Source organism: Sinohyriopsis cumingii, chromosome 6 (genome assembly GCF_028554795.1).
Source record: "Sinohyriopsis cumingii isolate HCF-2022 chromosome 6, ASM2855479v2, whole genome shotgun sequence".
Lineage (NCBI taxonomy): Eukaryota > Metazoa > Mollusca > Bivalvia > Unionida > Unionidae > Sinohyriopsis > Sinohyriopsis cumingii.
Window position 1 is genome coordinate 57368922 of NC_142966.1, and position 17339 is coordinate 57386260.

At 34.6% G+C, this 17339-nt stretch overlaps 1 long non-coding RNA gene across 1 annotated transcript; it reads right to left on the minus strand.

Annotated features, from left to right (window-relative positions):
- Window positions 1-963: 963 nt before the first annotated feature.
- LOC149797014 (uncharacterized) lies at window positions 964-5199 on the minus strand. The gene is made up of 2 exons (XR_016421491.1): window positions 5131-5199; window positions 964-3796 (listed from the first exon to the last, which is right to left on the minus strand). It is a non-coding gene; the product is annotated as an uncharacterized LOC149797014 (long non-coding RNA).
- Window positions 5200-17339: the final 12140 nt, after the last annotated feature.

Consider the following 17339-nt stretch of genomic DNA (forward strand, 5'->3'; position numbering starts at 1 on the left):
GCAAGTATGTGACAATTGATAAAATAGTATAGTTACATATCTCCATTCATAAATGCAGTGAAAGTGTCCTCTTGATCATGAAACAACAATAAACCAACGGAGCTTTATTGATTTGACACGTGAGAAAATAGTGCAATACATAATGCATATTTAATATGTTATGTCATAAATGAATGAATAATGGCGGTGAAAACCTGTGTACACGTAAATCTCAGTCAGAGAGAGAGAGAGAGAGAGAGAGAGATTCGGGAGAGAAAATCTAAGTTGAAATGAGTTATTCACTCAAATGAATATGTATATTACCGCTGTTAACTCTTCAGTATAAAGCACTTGTAGTAGTTTATACCTCCTGTTTGTTGATGCAGTAATAAGAATCATTATAAGATCATCTAAATGAAAGACTAAGATAGGAAGTTCCTTCGAACTATATATATATATATATATATATATATATATATATATATATATATATATATATATATATATATATATATATATATATATATATATATATATATATATATATATATATATATTTATATAGTGAGAACTGAAAGTAGTTTAGTCATACTAGATTTTTAAGATCCTATGTTCAGCAGTATCTTTCACAAATTAGAAACCCAATTTTCATAATTCTTTCTCTAGCAACTTAAACCACTACTTAACCCATCATTCCACACGCAAATACATTGTTAGAAATACATCTGGTAACGACTTGTGATAATTATTTGCACAAGTTATATTTGTTTTGATTTGTCAAAAAACGGAATAAAAGGAAAATAAAAGAATCAAATACATAACACATAACAAAAACTGAACATAACAATAAATGAACATTGTAGATTAGTATTTCTCTTCAGAAGTGCGCACATAGCTTTGAGATTTTTGCCAGCAATAGTATATGTAGCAGATCGAAACGAGCCTCTGTTGGTAATTACAAATCCTAAATATTTAAAATTATCCACAATGTATACAAACTTTATTTAAATTTCTGTATTTAAATAAAAACATATAGTCCTCTAACTCTATAAATCATAAGCTTCGGTTTATCAATATGTACGAATATATGTTATTGTATACATATATGTGATTGTATACCGTATACATGCAGGGTGTATAATGATGCTCATAGACCATCTGCTGTCTCTGAAAATATCACCGCATCATAAGCAAACAATACAACAGACATCAGTTTTTCTGTAACGATACTTGCCCCGATATTTGACTATCATGTCAATTTTCAAATCATTAAATAAACAAAAAGAGACAACAGAGGAAGCACAAGCTAACGGTGGAAATAGTATCAGAGTGAGCTAAAAGCTTTCCACATGACTCCACTGAGCTGTACATAGGTCTTATTGTCAAAAACATTTCCGACTCAATCTGCATTGTACTACTTTTCCATAGATTGTCCTTTCTTCTTAGACAATTGCTTTCTTTAAATCAATGAAGGAGCTTTCTTTCCACTGAATAGCTTTTTAATCAAACACTTCTGACATACAACTGGCGTCTACTGCATTACTATCTTTCTTAAAATGAAACTGTCCATCATTAACTATATCCTATGTAATGACTAAAGAGGAGGTTTTATTTATTCAATATGCTAATAAAAATGTGTTCCTGTCTAGCGAAGCAATGTATCCCTCTATAATTACTTGCATCGGATAGTTCACACCTTTTTCTAATAATTGGTGTAATAATACCCTTACTCCAATTTCCAAGATAAATGCTGCTGCTAAATATTATATTAAAAAGTTTCAGAGTTAATTTTGATAATACTGACTAAACAATGTATTTTATCAAAACGATGTCAATACTTGAAGCTTGATTAGTGTTTAAAATTTAAGATCGGAGGTAAGCGTTTTTATCTATTGCAAAGTAATTTAAGAATACGTCAATACATTTTGTATTCTTTTTCCTTCATTATGTAAATTCTTCTTTTTCCATAGGGTTTTGAAAAAATTATAACCAATCCTTTCTCTCTACATTGCGCTTTTCGTCATTTCCCTATAACTGTAGCTTTAAATAATGAATGTAAAATGGGGTTTCGTACAAGAAATCATGCAGAGATCATATAGTTCATAACCGATTTGAATGATTGTGATCTGACAGAACTAATATCCGATTCAAATTACTATGTCCCCTTCGTTTGACATGTAGGTTAACTCAGCAAACAATATAGATTTTAATTGAAGAAAGGTCAGATAATTCAGCCAAAAAATTCATCTTTATCCGGCGATTTATTGGATCTAGATCTACGCATATTCTGAACGAAACAAAAACTTGATGAAAGTTACTGTATCTGATCTAATATCTTATCAATGTTGATATTTCTTGAAACTAAATGCATGCTTCTATTTATCAGTAATGAAACATTTGATTTCGACTTCAACAGTAACTATATATACATTATCTTGATTGCATTTATTAGGGTTTAGTCATCATTTCAATCTAAAGTATTTTCAATATGAAAAAATGTTAATACAGTGAAGGTGTATCCTATGAATCCCAAAACTAAAAATGACGTGAACGTTCACAACACTAAAGAAATGAATGGGCGAGTTATCGCTTCAGCTCGATGCACATATAATGCGCTATTAATAATTTCGTTTCAAGAAATACTAGCATTAGACTTCACAAGTATTGATCCATTTTTAATGGATCACTGTGGCAAAGAGACATCTATGTTCTTCTTATCACTCTGTAAAATAATGTTTTACATTCCGCACGAAATTCTTTGTCCATGAATCCATAGACAAATGGATTCGTGAAATTATTAATCAGGAAAGATTTCGAGAATACCTCAAAAACTGCTGTCACCGTTAGGCTCAAGATGCGCAATAATCTGTTATTTATAATAAAAGCCAAAGTGACACAAAAGTAAGGGACGTAACTGAAAATGAAAACTGCTGCAATAATGAACAACATCTTTGCGAGACGATGGGCTTTTACTGTTGATTTAAGTTCGATATTGTCAAACATATTTATATTTATCAGTTTGGGTTGTTTAGTTGTACTGGATATATCTTCTGACGAATCCAAAGACTTGCCGAAGCTCGCACATGCAGAAGCAATATTCAGCGTATCATTCCTAGTTCTGATTCTGCAAACGATTTGAGAGCAAGAGACGCAGACGATAACCCCTGCCGATATAAATGCTAATAGAAGAAATGTTTGATATAACAAAGGGAAGACTGTGTCCTTATACGAGTCTTGATAATAGCATCTGGATACGTTATGTATCCCCATCTGAAAAGAACGTCGTCCAAACAAGAATGAAGAAGGGAGTGCCATGACAATACCAAAAATAATTGAGAAGTAACACTATATAATCGCCATGTTATTGGTTATATGTTTTCTGTTTGGCTTGCATATTTTCAGATATCTTTCAATGGCAACTGCCATTATGATAAAGCATGAGCAGGATACAAAAATAATGGTTTAACAATCGCTATACTTTGCAGACGGCATTGTCGAATACATATCTCTGTCGCATTTCTACAATCATGAAAGGTATTCCCAACAAGCAAAACATTAAGTCAAAGACAGCCAGAGATAGGAGGAAATAACAATGATTGGACGGTTTGTATTTGAATTTAAACACGTACAGTATCAAACAGTTGCCCAATATTCCAACTGTCATGGCAACCACGGAAAATACCACAGCTGGAATGACGACATTTAAATGTTCGTCACTGATTTCCTTCCATGTCTGGTTTCGATCCCGTGGCAGATTATTCATGGTCACTGAGAAAGATTTCCGGCAATATAAGAAGCCTCAACTTCACATCCGAATCTGAAAAATGGATCAATATTTCAGAAATAAAATGTATGCTACACTGAATGATGATGACAAAACAGTGTCAAATAGCAAGTAAGCGATGTGGGGTATTGCAATCTGTGTTATCTAAACTCAGATTTCAAGATTTAAATGAAAGGCCGTGGTGTAACTATTAGAAACAAAATTTTGGAGACAGTAGCTGAATAAATACATGAAAAAGGTGAATCTATTCAATGACTTGATGACATTCATTTACATTGACTATATTATGTATACCTTTGTTTTGTATTGCAAGATACGTTATGTGTAGACATTACAGAGACTGACATTTACACAATTTAACATAAGGTAAACTCTACCAAATTCTTTATGTTTCTTTTCCCTCTACCATCAATTGAGCTGATTTATATCATACTTTTTCGTTTCACATTACTGTATGTTCTGTATTTAATATTCATCTCTTGTTTTTCATTATTTTCTACTAGGCATGCGATTTTGCATTCTGTAATGAATATAAACCTGTAACTCCTTGTGAACCTGTTTATCCCTTCATTGATTACTTTGATTATCTTTAGGATCTGTCAAAACAAAAATCAGCATAAGATTTATTTTATACAAATGTCCATAAGAGATTTCATAAGTGTGTATTGTACTTAAATTTATGAGGTGTTTACTAAACGTATATATACGTCGCCAGTATCTGTCTCTTATCTCCCTAATTTGTTTCTTGATATTTAGAACTGTCTCTTTTTGTTCTACGAGGTATTCAAATATGATTTTGATCTTAATATTTGACCATTAATTACCAAAGACAAAGTCTTAAATTATCTTGAGAATATAACAATTTGTAAGTGTATTTTTAGCAACATTCAATAGTGTTAATTATTGATATAAAAGTGAACAAATTCGGTAAAGAAACAGAATTAAAAAATTTTAGTGAAGAAAATTTTCTGTGCTTTACACACCACACGGACCTTCGAGGAGTTGATCGATGATGAAGCACACGAAAGAAATACAACATACAGTAGTTTAGAAAAGGCAGACATTTTGAATAAAGAGTTTAAGTTTTCACCCTAATCACTATATTCCCGTTTTCACCCCAAACACACCCTTCACGTTTATCCAGAGACGTCTAATTTACTGCGTGATTATATTCTACATCACATATCAAACAAAACAAATGTAAGTACCCAATAATGCCAGGAATACATATTTCTCTGTCAAAGGCATAATTAAATTGCAAGTCTCAATCCCTCAAGACGCTATTGGTTTTGATTTAGTAATTATAGCACCTCAGCAACATAGAAAAGATAGAATACCAATTCTTCAGATTGTCTGCGGAAACAAACCTTAAATTGTCCTGGTTGGTTGCAATCTAATGTCTTCCTTTTGTTTTCATGAAGGAGAAGAATCTGTCGAGACAAATATGGATCAATTTAACCCGAAGAACATTGTGGGAAGATAGTTACATGAACCTAAAATCAAGCACAAAGTAACAAGTACAGTATACACTGTGATACAGAACACAGAATCCTCGAGAAATAATCTCTTTAAACTGAGGTCAAGTATATAGTTATTGTCGAAGCGGCATGAAGCGCTTCGTACGGCCATCAAGCTGATATTATATTGCTGAAGATATCAACGTTATATTTATAAAGTGAGTTATTTGAAGCTATTGTGTAAATTACATCAACATGGAATAAGTACTAAGACAACAAGCAGTAATAAAACGGTAATGAGCAGTCTTCAACAATGTATGGGACGTCAAGGTGAATCCTCGTTTGAAATACTAGTTATACCAGGAATACCCTAAGGAATTATTTGGATATCAATTCTTTTCCAAATATAATTCAGTGACTTACATGAAATAATAATTCAAAAGTTACATTATTTGCAGATGACACAGCCATATACCTCACTATTGATAATAACTAAAGCTGGAAAACTATAACAAGGGATTGGTATTCCTGCAAAATTTGGGATAAGTTGGAATTGTATTTCAACCCTGGTAAATGACAAGTCTCACCTATCTCTAAAACGAAAAACCTAATTCTGCACATTCATGCGATATATGGTGAGAAAGCAGAAGCTGTCTTTCATGCCAAATATCGTGCTGAATATATCCTCCACGACTTGAAGTGGATCGATGATATCAGGAGATACCAAATAATGTCCGTACAACTCTGGGTTTTCTCTGAGGTAACACAGAACCAGCCGGAAGGCGTATGTTGAAATGCTTATGAGCCTCACTACCCTACAATTTAAATAGGCATCCTCTGTCAGGATCTCTTACAAAAATTCCATTGTATTTTTCCTATTAAAACAGTCATAAGGCAGCTCGATATGTCAAATATAATATAAAGATTGCTACCAAACAGTAACAAACATGCAGAATAAATTAGGTTTGTGATCACTTCCAGACAGATGCCCAGATGCCAGAATGATCTTGTTCTAAATCATCTTAGACAAACTCAAGGATATTTCCCGACCACTTTATTAAGAAAACGGACGAGATTGACCACAAAGACCATTATCCTGTATTGTCACATGTACAGACTACAGGCTATTAAAATATTCGTTTGTCATTCTAGTAGTTGTATATACTCACTTGAACTATGGCCCTTTTGCCACATGATTTACTTTATTTTAAACCATTTTTCTTTCTGCTGTAGTTTGTTATTTCTTCTCTTGCTTTTAACACTTAACAGTATCATATGTTACCCTCACTACTTTGCTAACTCCTTTTCCGTTAATAATATGCACAGATGAGTAATAGCACAATATCAGAGAGAGAGAGAGAGAGAGAGAGAGAGAGAGAGAGAGAGAGAGAGAGATGGACAATTCTGGTTAGCATGATTTAAGCAATATTTCTTCCTATTAATAGTTTCCTGACACAGAAATGTTATCGTTGTTTGCATGATTGTCGCTCAATACATTTATATTAGAAAACATGAAGTGCGTACTAATGGGGAAAATTTCTTTTCAATTTTATATTCAACATTTTTCATTGGGAAGCGATATATTGCATGTATTGGCGTGTAAATATGCATCCACAATTTTCTCATTCAATCTACCAACAAACACCATTTGAATTGTCCTACCTTGAAGATCTCCATGGCGTCAAATATGCAACTCTACTTTCTTGGAATCGTCATGAAAATAAATAAATCTGAAGACATTTGAAAAGGAAGTAAATGATGGTTTCGACACAAATAATATGAGACTACACGTGTCCATGAAGCACTAACCGGAACATTTCACAATGATCTAACCATCATATTGAAGACGATAATATGATGAATTTCATAGAAAACGAAATTTACAATGATTCACCGACATTTCAAACTAGAACGTGATTTACTTGTCTTCCTCTTTCTGCTCGACAAATGCGGTGCATGTCGCTTATAATATTGGTTCTGTCTGAATACAACGAACCATGGAATCTATACCTACTAATTTAGTTTTATGTATATTGAAACAACTGAAGATCATTTCGTCCTTCTGCATTATTTCCATACACGTCTTCCACGTAAGTCTTTCAACACTACTTAGTGATATTCCCCAGAGCATGTATGCATGATGCTGCTCCTGTCCTCCAATGAAATGTCAGGAATAAATTCATATACACAAAATAGTAGCAGAATGGTATATAATAGGGTTCTCATAACAAATTATGAACATATACGTTTTAAAGACGAAATATTTTAGTTTGTGTGTACAGTCAGCTCGAGAAATATTTGTAAATGCAACTCAAGGTAACTATTTTCCGTATCGAAATTTTAACAAGTCATGTCACACATTACTGCTGAAGTTGTGTTTATTTGACAGAAAAAGAAACCATTAGTATATTGCGTTTTTGTTGATCATTTGCATTCATAAACATTCAATGCAAAACATTGTGGTATGATGAAATCGGAGATTATATTTATCGTACTGATGATCGACCTATTTATTTATTTATCTGTCTAGTTATCGGTTAATTTATTTGTCTGTTCGTCTCTCGCTTTAACCTTTTCTTTGTCTTTAAATCTAGAAAGTTAAAATGTCAGATCTTCTCATGCTGCATATTTCAATGCTACGTTCAATCCTATTACACCTCGGAAGATTCATCTGATATCCACTATCAACTTTTATCTTAAGCAGTTTTCTATAAAACTTTCAATATTTTCAGTATACTTAGGGAGACTGCTAACTTGCTGCCGTCAGTGCTACCAGTTTCTAAACCTGAAAATGACCTTGCTTGACTTTCTAAATATCGTTCAAAAAATGACCATAAAAGCCCTTCACTAACAAAACTCCAGTTATAGTGCTACGAACAATCTGTTATGAGAACGTGATACAGACTCGTCCGCCAAAGAGACGCGATTGACAATCTACCCATGCTGGAAGCATCTTTTGGAAACGATTTGAAGAACGAAAGATCATATAGTAGACACTTCATTACACCATGTGGGAGGACTGGTTAACGAATGAGATTCAACCCAGTCCAAGGATATCATCAATCTGTATTGATGTCGAATGTTTAGAAATAAAAACAAATATCAAACTTAAGATAAGTATCCTTCATTATATATGGTATCCTTAGAGGATCTGGAGAGCATGCTATGAAGTACCTTTTCTATCACAAACATTCAAAGCCTTCTAAAATGACTAAACACTATATCCTGATTGTTCCATGTCTCCTGTTGTGAAGGAGACAAATGTTCTAAGGCATATTTCTGACAGTAATCATACATTCCTTCCTTGTTGTTCCCTTTTGTTTAACATTATTTTCAGCGCACGATAGACAGTATAGGCGGTCAGTATAACTGATGGAGGAAGAACCTGCCAAAGCATCGGCAAGAATCAGATACTGCCAAGCTATCTCAGATAACCACATTAGCCCATCCCGAAACTTAAACGCACGCGGACAGAGATCTTTATACCACGTAGTCACCCGGTGGATTCATTCCTTTCTTATACGAAATACCTCAGGGACAAATGCAGAAATGCCAATGATTTAATACGATTTTTTTGGCAAAAAGATGATGGGGAGAAACATTGACGTTAATACTGCGATTACAAGAAACCTTAATAACGTCTAAACCTGACTCTGATCCTATTGTGTACGGATCAGGTTTTAATTCTTACCTCTCTTTGATTACATGATTAGACACATAATGGTCTACTCACATGTTGTCTTCAGAAAACCTTAGGCTTGGCAAATGAACTAAACCTTTACCTGAAACGAAATAAGTTGACTGTGTTATACTACTAGACTATGAGCTAATGAATCTTTCATCTAATACCGAATATGCCATACATGTACAGGCATAATCTGAAACAAAGCTAATTCCACCTATTGGCATACACATTCTCCCTTGCATAGACGCAACAAAGATCGTTCTTGCAAACAGAGCAAAAATTCGATTCCCCAAAATCAGTACCTTGATTTTCACTATAATGCACTACCCTAAAAGTATTTCACCGTTGACATTTCAAACGCATTCATGAAATCCTCTCGTTTTCAGAGTAGATACAATGAAATCATAGCCATATATTCTTGAGCGAAATTACAGTTCCCAACGCTAACATCTGCAGCCAGTTACCCGACAAGTAGCCTCCATTTATATTACATAAAGTCATTCTCAGATTTGTTATATATATAGAAATCTAACCACAACAAATTTAATATCTTACAGGATTCCATTGTGAGAACCTTGCAGGAACGTATGTGCCCTTACATTCTGCAAAAACGTTTATCATAATTTTGACTGCTTCCTTACCTTAGTATAAACGGTAATGGAAAGCAAGCGTAGCAGTCAAAATGGCCACATGGTCAACCATTTCTGAATGGAAGATTCCATATTCTGTCTTCAAATATTATTCAAATCGACATATTATATAAGCTAAGCAAACAATGTGAAAAAAGACCCCAAAACAGACCATGGAACATGAAACCCATCAATAGGGTATCCCTCGTGTACAGCAATTATCAGAGATGATATTGTGCCTATCGCGTATATTACACAAATACCCGACTCTTGTATACATACTGCAACTCGACAAGATTACGCCGCCAGTGTCAACCGACAGTGGAACACATATTTGTAGACTGTGGAGACAGAAATTTTCTAATGTTCTCTTTTATCTTATTACCCGATTAAGCAATTTATACCAATATTCCACCAGAGACAATCTTATCATTTTCTAGGGAAAGAGGTTTACGTAAACAATAATGTTGACCCTATATATCAAGGAGTTCATTTTAATCCTCCATGTTTGGTTTATATACCTATTACAGAATTTCAACATCTTCAGCTTTAGTTATTGATCTTGTAATACATTATATTTAAGTCTTTTTCGAACAGGTTATCTTCATAATTGCATTGGATGCTTTATATTTACATTTTTTAGAAATAAACTTGCAATCGTTATGTTCTATCCTGACGTTACCCTTAAAGGATACATACATTCTGTTTCTTGGAACTGAGATAAAAACTCATGATCCTTCTTTATTTCGCATATTTAATCCACCATACTGTCATGTAAACAGTTCTTTTTAAAAATGGTGGGTTAGATTGTATTATTCTGGCAACGATATTCTATGAACGAACTCGATTAACTTAAAGAATATGGTGTCTTCAAGCTTTGATCTGGAATGCATATTTCACTGTCACAAAACATCCAGGAAAGTATACAACATGGCGATGAATAACCAGACATTAAATCGATCGGATAACATATGAAGCAAGATGTTTATAACTGACCTAAGCTGATACATGCGATCAACATTGGTCTACGGCCAAAATGATTCCGAAAAACTGTAGTGAAACTTTACTAATTCTGGGTCACTGAGAACAAACAATTGATTGGCTCCAGTTTTAAAGATATTATACTGGGTTAGCATATACGACCCTTGACTTGGGATTAGCGGAGGATAAGTGAGTTATGAAGGGAACTGATTTGAATTTGAACCATAAATGACTCAAGTACAAATTTGACTTTGTCTATGAATAAATCTACGACCTGGTTTGGACAGTAATTGCTTTGTATTCAAAACAATGAACGATGCAATTTAAAACTGGTATTGCGTCATACATGATATAAATTGCATGTTATTCTTAGATGACATGGATGATGCAATCATGACTAAGCTTACACCACTCTGCTGAACAAAATGATATATATCAGCTCTAGAAATTATACAGTATAGTGCTTTCTTATTTGTCAGTGCTTGATTTTGCAAAGGGACACATTTCTGTTTTGCCAAAGTGAACAGAGACTCATCGTGCCTGTGCGAATAATGCAGATAACTTCTGCTATGTTTGTGGTGAAGTGACTTTTGCATCACAATATGGTTAATAAAGCCTATAACTTTTATTTTGGCTGCGAAATTGGACATCAGGACAAGAGGTGGCCCCCACTCATATGCTACAACATGTGTGCAACAAATCTTCGACAGTGGTTGAACAGGAAAAGGAAATCTATGCATTTTGCGGTGCCAAGATTTGGAGAGAACCAGCAGATTATATCAGCTATTGTTAATTATGCACGGAGACTCCAGTTGGGAAAGGCGTGTCAAAGAAGAAAAAGTGGAATGTACATTGTCCGAAAATTCCATTAGCTATACGCCCTGTACCCCACGAACAAGGACTGCCGGTTACTGATTCACCAGAATCATTCTCACTTGAGTCAGACGAGGAAGAGGAAGAAGACGAAACTTCTAGTACTGAACCATCTATGTCACATGATCCATATTAACTCCCATCCTCCTCCTCTCAACCACACCTCATAACACAAGGTGAACTGAATGACCTTGTTAGAGTGACATCAAGACAATCAAACACTTAGTAATACTAGTTATATTAGTCAGCCACGCAATGTTTTCCAGTCACATGTTATATCACCAAGACTCTTATGACACTTTTTAATTATACATGTGATCTATGATTTGGACAAAATCACTTCATCAATGCCTTTCAACGGGTCAAATCTGCGTCTTCATGATTTTGTCTTGGCATAGACCCGCAATTAAGGTACTAGGCAGATTCTATCTTTGACTGTCTAGAGAGCCGGTTAATGATATCTATTTTTAGTTGGGTTGTATTTTCAGTCAATCTGTTGGAATGTTTCTCCTTTAGATTTCTTTTGTCGTTTATTATACCTATTTTGGCCTCAAAGTCAGAAATTTCGTAATTACTGGTTTTAGTACTCCTGTGGGTCGGGGAATTCTATGGACGGCAAGTATATCTCTCTGATCCATGTCTTTACCTATAGTTTAATTGACTAGCAGAACAATTCTGGTCTTTACATTTAGATTTTGTGTCTCTAGCATTTTTAACATTTTTACATTGTTTTTTTTTCTAAAGTATTGTTATTTTGATTCGATTTTTCTGCATTACTTTGTTTGCCCTTACGGTCTGTGTTTAAAAGTTTTTCTTTCAAACTCATAATCTCCGTTCTGAATTTTCTAATCTTTCTTCCAATTGTACATTTTCAACAACAAAAAATTCCAACCTTGCGATTCTCTCATTATATCGTGTATTTTTTTGCTCCGGTTCTCTTTACAACTTTCTTTCCTTTTGGCAAACAGTTAAGACACCATTTCTTACAACACCCCACATAATTCCTCTCTATTAAGATGATATTTGTAACAGTCGTTTCAGGGTTGATTTATTCTTTCAAACCTCTCTGGATTTGGTAAGCACCACTCAGTTCATCAGTGTCCATAATTAAGTATCCTTGGTGTTGCTGTGTTGCACTGGATTATGAATTATTGTTTCACCTTGTTTGGGGTTTCGAACGTATTTTCCTTTCTGCCTAAAAACTTGATTTAATAGTGGTCTGATCTATTTTCTTAGTATAACATATGTTGTTAACATTAGGGTGGCAAGTACTTTAGTTATATTGTAACCACAATTTAATGTATTAGGCTACTGATAACCCAAATGTATGAATGTATCCACAGCAAGCACATATGGACAATAGGGGATCGTCTTAAATAGTCATTGCAGGCCCTAACACGTCACAGAAAAAAAAAAATGCCAAACACTTTTCCATAGAGTTTAAAAATAAGGTTTTCCTTCCAAATTTCACAGTCCATAGGAATTCTGAGTAAATATATCCTATGTGGAAATATTCAAACACTAAGACTTCCAACCTGAATCTCTCCATTACATTTGTAACTTACAGAAAATAAACACACCAAAACTTGAGATAGATGTACACTAGCTACTAGCTCTGGCAGCCATCTTGTTGGATTCCAATTCTTAACAATTAAATCAAGAAAGTTTTATTAGCTCATAGCTACAATATGCTAGATTTAAAGGAAAACGTTGAACATGAGTTTGTAAAACTGATCATTAGGAAGGTGAATGTAATGTTTTGATTGTACCAATACATCATTTCAAAGAAAGTTCCCCCTTTTAGTCTTTCTGATTTCAATGCAACATCTAAAGTAAAGTAAGACAAGCATCCTTTCCCAGTCAATATCTCGCTGGAACAAGATGATGTAATGGTTACTAATAGAAACTTACAACGTAGTGAATCATTATAGGAGTTAACTCCAGTGGAAGACGAAAGCGAGAAATAGAATATCGTGCCACAAGACATATCAATCCATTGTAAAGAACTATAGCTTTCTTCTCAGGAAGGTCTCCTAAATATGGAAAATATACAGGAAAGTGTACAACGGTATCGTGGAAAGCAATGCAATTTCAGAAACCTGCATAGAGTGAGGATCTAAATAGATTTCAATAGCATTTCTCCCGATTGACTAAGAAGATGTTCTTTCCCTTTATCCCCTGTGTCACTCGATCGTTTATCAGCTTGGGTGAGTCCTATTTAGTTCTCATCTCGGGATTTTGGACTAGCCCATCTTGCTTAACAAAGCGGACATAAAACTCAAAAACATAAAATATCTCTTCAGAAAGGTAGCGATTTCATTAGTTACTAATGTAGAGAAAGCAGTCATAGTCGTATTGTGACTACAAATTGTAATACGGAGATACAACTCTACAACATTGCCAATTGTGTTGGTGTGAAAGAACACGCTAATGTACTTCCATGTCTAGACAGAAATAGATGAAAAGATGTGTTACGTCTGCATTTTTCTTATATTAAGAAGTTGATGTATTTTTCAATACAAATGCAGGCTAGATGTTTTCAGCTCTCACAAGTACCAGTTATTGAGGAAGACATCCCCAATGCTGCATTTCGGACGAAGCATATGTTATTTGAATTTACACTAATGACAAAAGTCCAGAAAGGTTAAAATGAGTTGTACGAGTTGCATAGCTTGCACAAAAATGCCTGAAATATTCATCCTGCATAATCTACATATATGACATCATAGAATATGGTACCATTGTTAATGAACACATATACAGACTCAAAGCCGTGTTGGAACATAAACAAATATAAATTGGAAGGTTAGACCTGACATTAATTTGCTTTTAAAGGAAGAAATTGATATAATGTGATCTGGAGTAAACCAAAGAGTTCACCCTGATTAGAAGTATATGGCATAAATGTGGCTGAATTAGATTAGTTCATGGATACTGACGGCTGGGACAGAAATTCCTAGTAAGAGGTTGATGACCAAACATTTCATTGGCTGTATAGATTAAAACCATTCAAATGGTCACATAGCTAGATGACCATGCAATCAATGAGAAGATCATGCAAAGGTAATACTGGTATGGAGAGAAAAGATTTGATAATGTAGATGCACAGTGCGGCAACTGTAATACCCCACCCCCATCTCCATTAAATGTACAGCACCATTATGATCTATGACGGTAAATATGCCTAATGAACATAGAACACCATGAGTACACAAGATACATATTTGCTATCACAAACCATCTTACCAAAGGGTGGATATATCTCCTATGGTTGGTCGAGTTGCAGAGGCTGTAATCATTATTATTTTGAATGAAATTATAAGTCGGTGGAACTGTCTAAATAATCCACGCAGTGATCAGGGTTCAAATTATGAAGAAAAAAAAGACAATTTGAATAACTTTGCCAATTTCTGCAGATAAAGCTAAAAAGACAGCATCAAAGATCCTAATGGAAAGTGGAGCAGCTGAACAAGATGATGAGGAAACATAAATCCAAGAAGCATGTCTTGGTTGCTTTGCTAACGTATCGAAATGTTGTTGTTGTTGTGGGGTTTAACGCCATTTTTCAGTACACGATAGGCTATACATGGCGGCCAGTATTACTGGTGGAGGAAGAATCCGGGAAAACCCCGGGAAGAGATGGCAGTGATTCGTAACGGAGAGTGCTTTAGACCACTCGGCCACTCGGGGCCCCACGTATCGATATAAAAAGAGCCAGGACTAAGATCACTCCTAATTTATTGTGAGATAAGGTTACCCGCATAAGTTATGTCAACCATTTAAATAAAAACAGTTTCATCCCATGCAGTATATGTGCAGTTCCTAAAGAAGATGATGCAGATGGCTCGAAGTTAAGCTGGTAAATACGTACAGGTTGCTGCCAAATTACAGCATTACAGTTATGGTGCGAGACGAAATGTATGTTTGCCAGTCAGATGATCCGGTTCAGTACCTCAAGATGACGGTCGAGTAAATGCGAAGTAGAAGCTGAGTGACAAATATTACATGATTCAGTCTGATGTTCAGGGCAATCTAAAGAGCATGCGTCCTGCAAAGTTAAACATTACTAATGTAATAGCCCTCTGAATATAGTTTAAAATGTAGTTTCAAATCTCCTTGCCTTCCGATGCTACAGTTGATAGATTAATTAACGTATATATGTTATTGTGGTTTTATGTATATGAATAAATGATCCATGGATTTATTAAATGTGTAGTATATGTAATTCAATTTATGTGATGAGTTATCATACAACATATCATTTTTTATTTACATACAATTGTATGTGCATTATATATTAGTAAGATAGACACGCTTAAAATCATCTATAATCATTTCTCTTATCTGCCGATATTTTACAGTTATCATATTGAAAATATTTCTTCTTTGTTCACGTATACGGAATCAATGCAATATAATTGTCATTCATTGAGTCACGTTCCACACCAGGACATATGTCGATATTGTTACGTGGTAATGTTGGTGAAGACAATTCACATTAAGGAGAGGGCACTCTGGTTATTTAGCATGTTTACAGCAGTGATTCACCTATAGATGGGTGTGTATTGTATCATCTTCATATATTGAACAAGATCTCATGACTGTGAACAAACACACGCATCTATTAATAGACAGCTTGAAACACTTGTAACCTTTAATACTAGTTTTTTGCAGGGCCCCAAGTGTCCCTGTTGACGTTTATGAAGTGTTATATCAAGATTTTGAATGAGGCCTGGATGAAACTATCTAACTCATTGGCCTCTCAGTTAAGTTTCAGTGTGTAATAGTCTTAAATGGGTCAGCATACAATAACATCATTGATCTGTATGCATATTTCACTGTCACAAAACAGCCAGGAAAGTTAAAGAATCACTTTATTAATACAAGAAAACAAACAAAACTAACCACAGTAAACATTGGTAGGATATACTTATCCGAGACAGTCCCCCATTAAATCCATCAACAGTAGACCTAAACATGTCCACTACCAGTATTGATTATCAAACAACAACACAAACACAAACAGTAGATTAATCGGTTCGCAGGTCCAGAAAACCCAATAGTTCAATACCATAGATCTCGGGCGACGAACTGACATGCCGTCACTGGGGTATTCCTGAGTCACTTTGATGACAAAGATGAAGAGGCCGACTAGGTGTCAAAGGTTCACTTGTATCTGTTTTGGGTTCTGCAACTGACTGCTCCATCCCACCAATTACCTGCTTGCTTGGTTGCTCTTCTTGAGACATGCCAGAGGTTGAATGGGCCATTCTAGGGACAAGAAGTAGACCCGTTTTTCCACACCATTCATTCCCTACGAATGCAGTAGGGTTATATGCAGGCACAATCCAAATAAGTTCTAAGGGTCATAATCGGATCAAACCAATCAAGTGAGTTTTACACCATTCGCGATCAGAGCCTTTTTGCCTCTTTTAATGAAGAAATAACTGTTGATCCCCATCCACACCCCAGTTCTTGCCCAACCCCACCGAACTGATTCCATTCGAAACAAACAGAGCCAGTGCATCTCAGTTTGGCATATATATATATATATATATATATATATATATATATATATATATATATATATATATATATATATATATATATATATATATATATATATACGGACTATGCATCTATCGATACTTACCAATTTAACATGTTAATATGTTTTATTGTACACTTAAACATGATGAAATGTACAAGACGTTTAACTTGATTCTCATTTACGGTGTTCCAGTTCTCATTTAAGAGGAAATAATTCTTTCGTCTTCAGCATTCTGGTAAATGTTTTTCCATTACGTTCAAGGCGATTACGTTTCAAGTCTGATGCAATTATTATTTGTTGAATATTGTTTATGTTTCTGTAAAACTCTATTTTTTTTCTCTTTGAGTGTAATGATTTTGGTTACCGAATTCATCAATCAGTACAAGTTTTCTGTAGAATT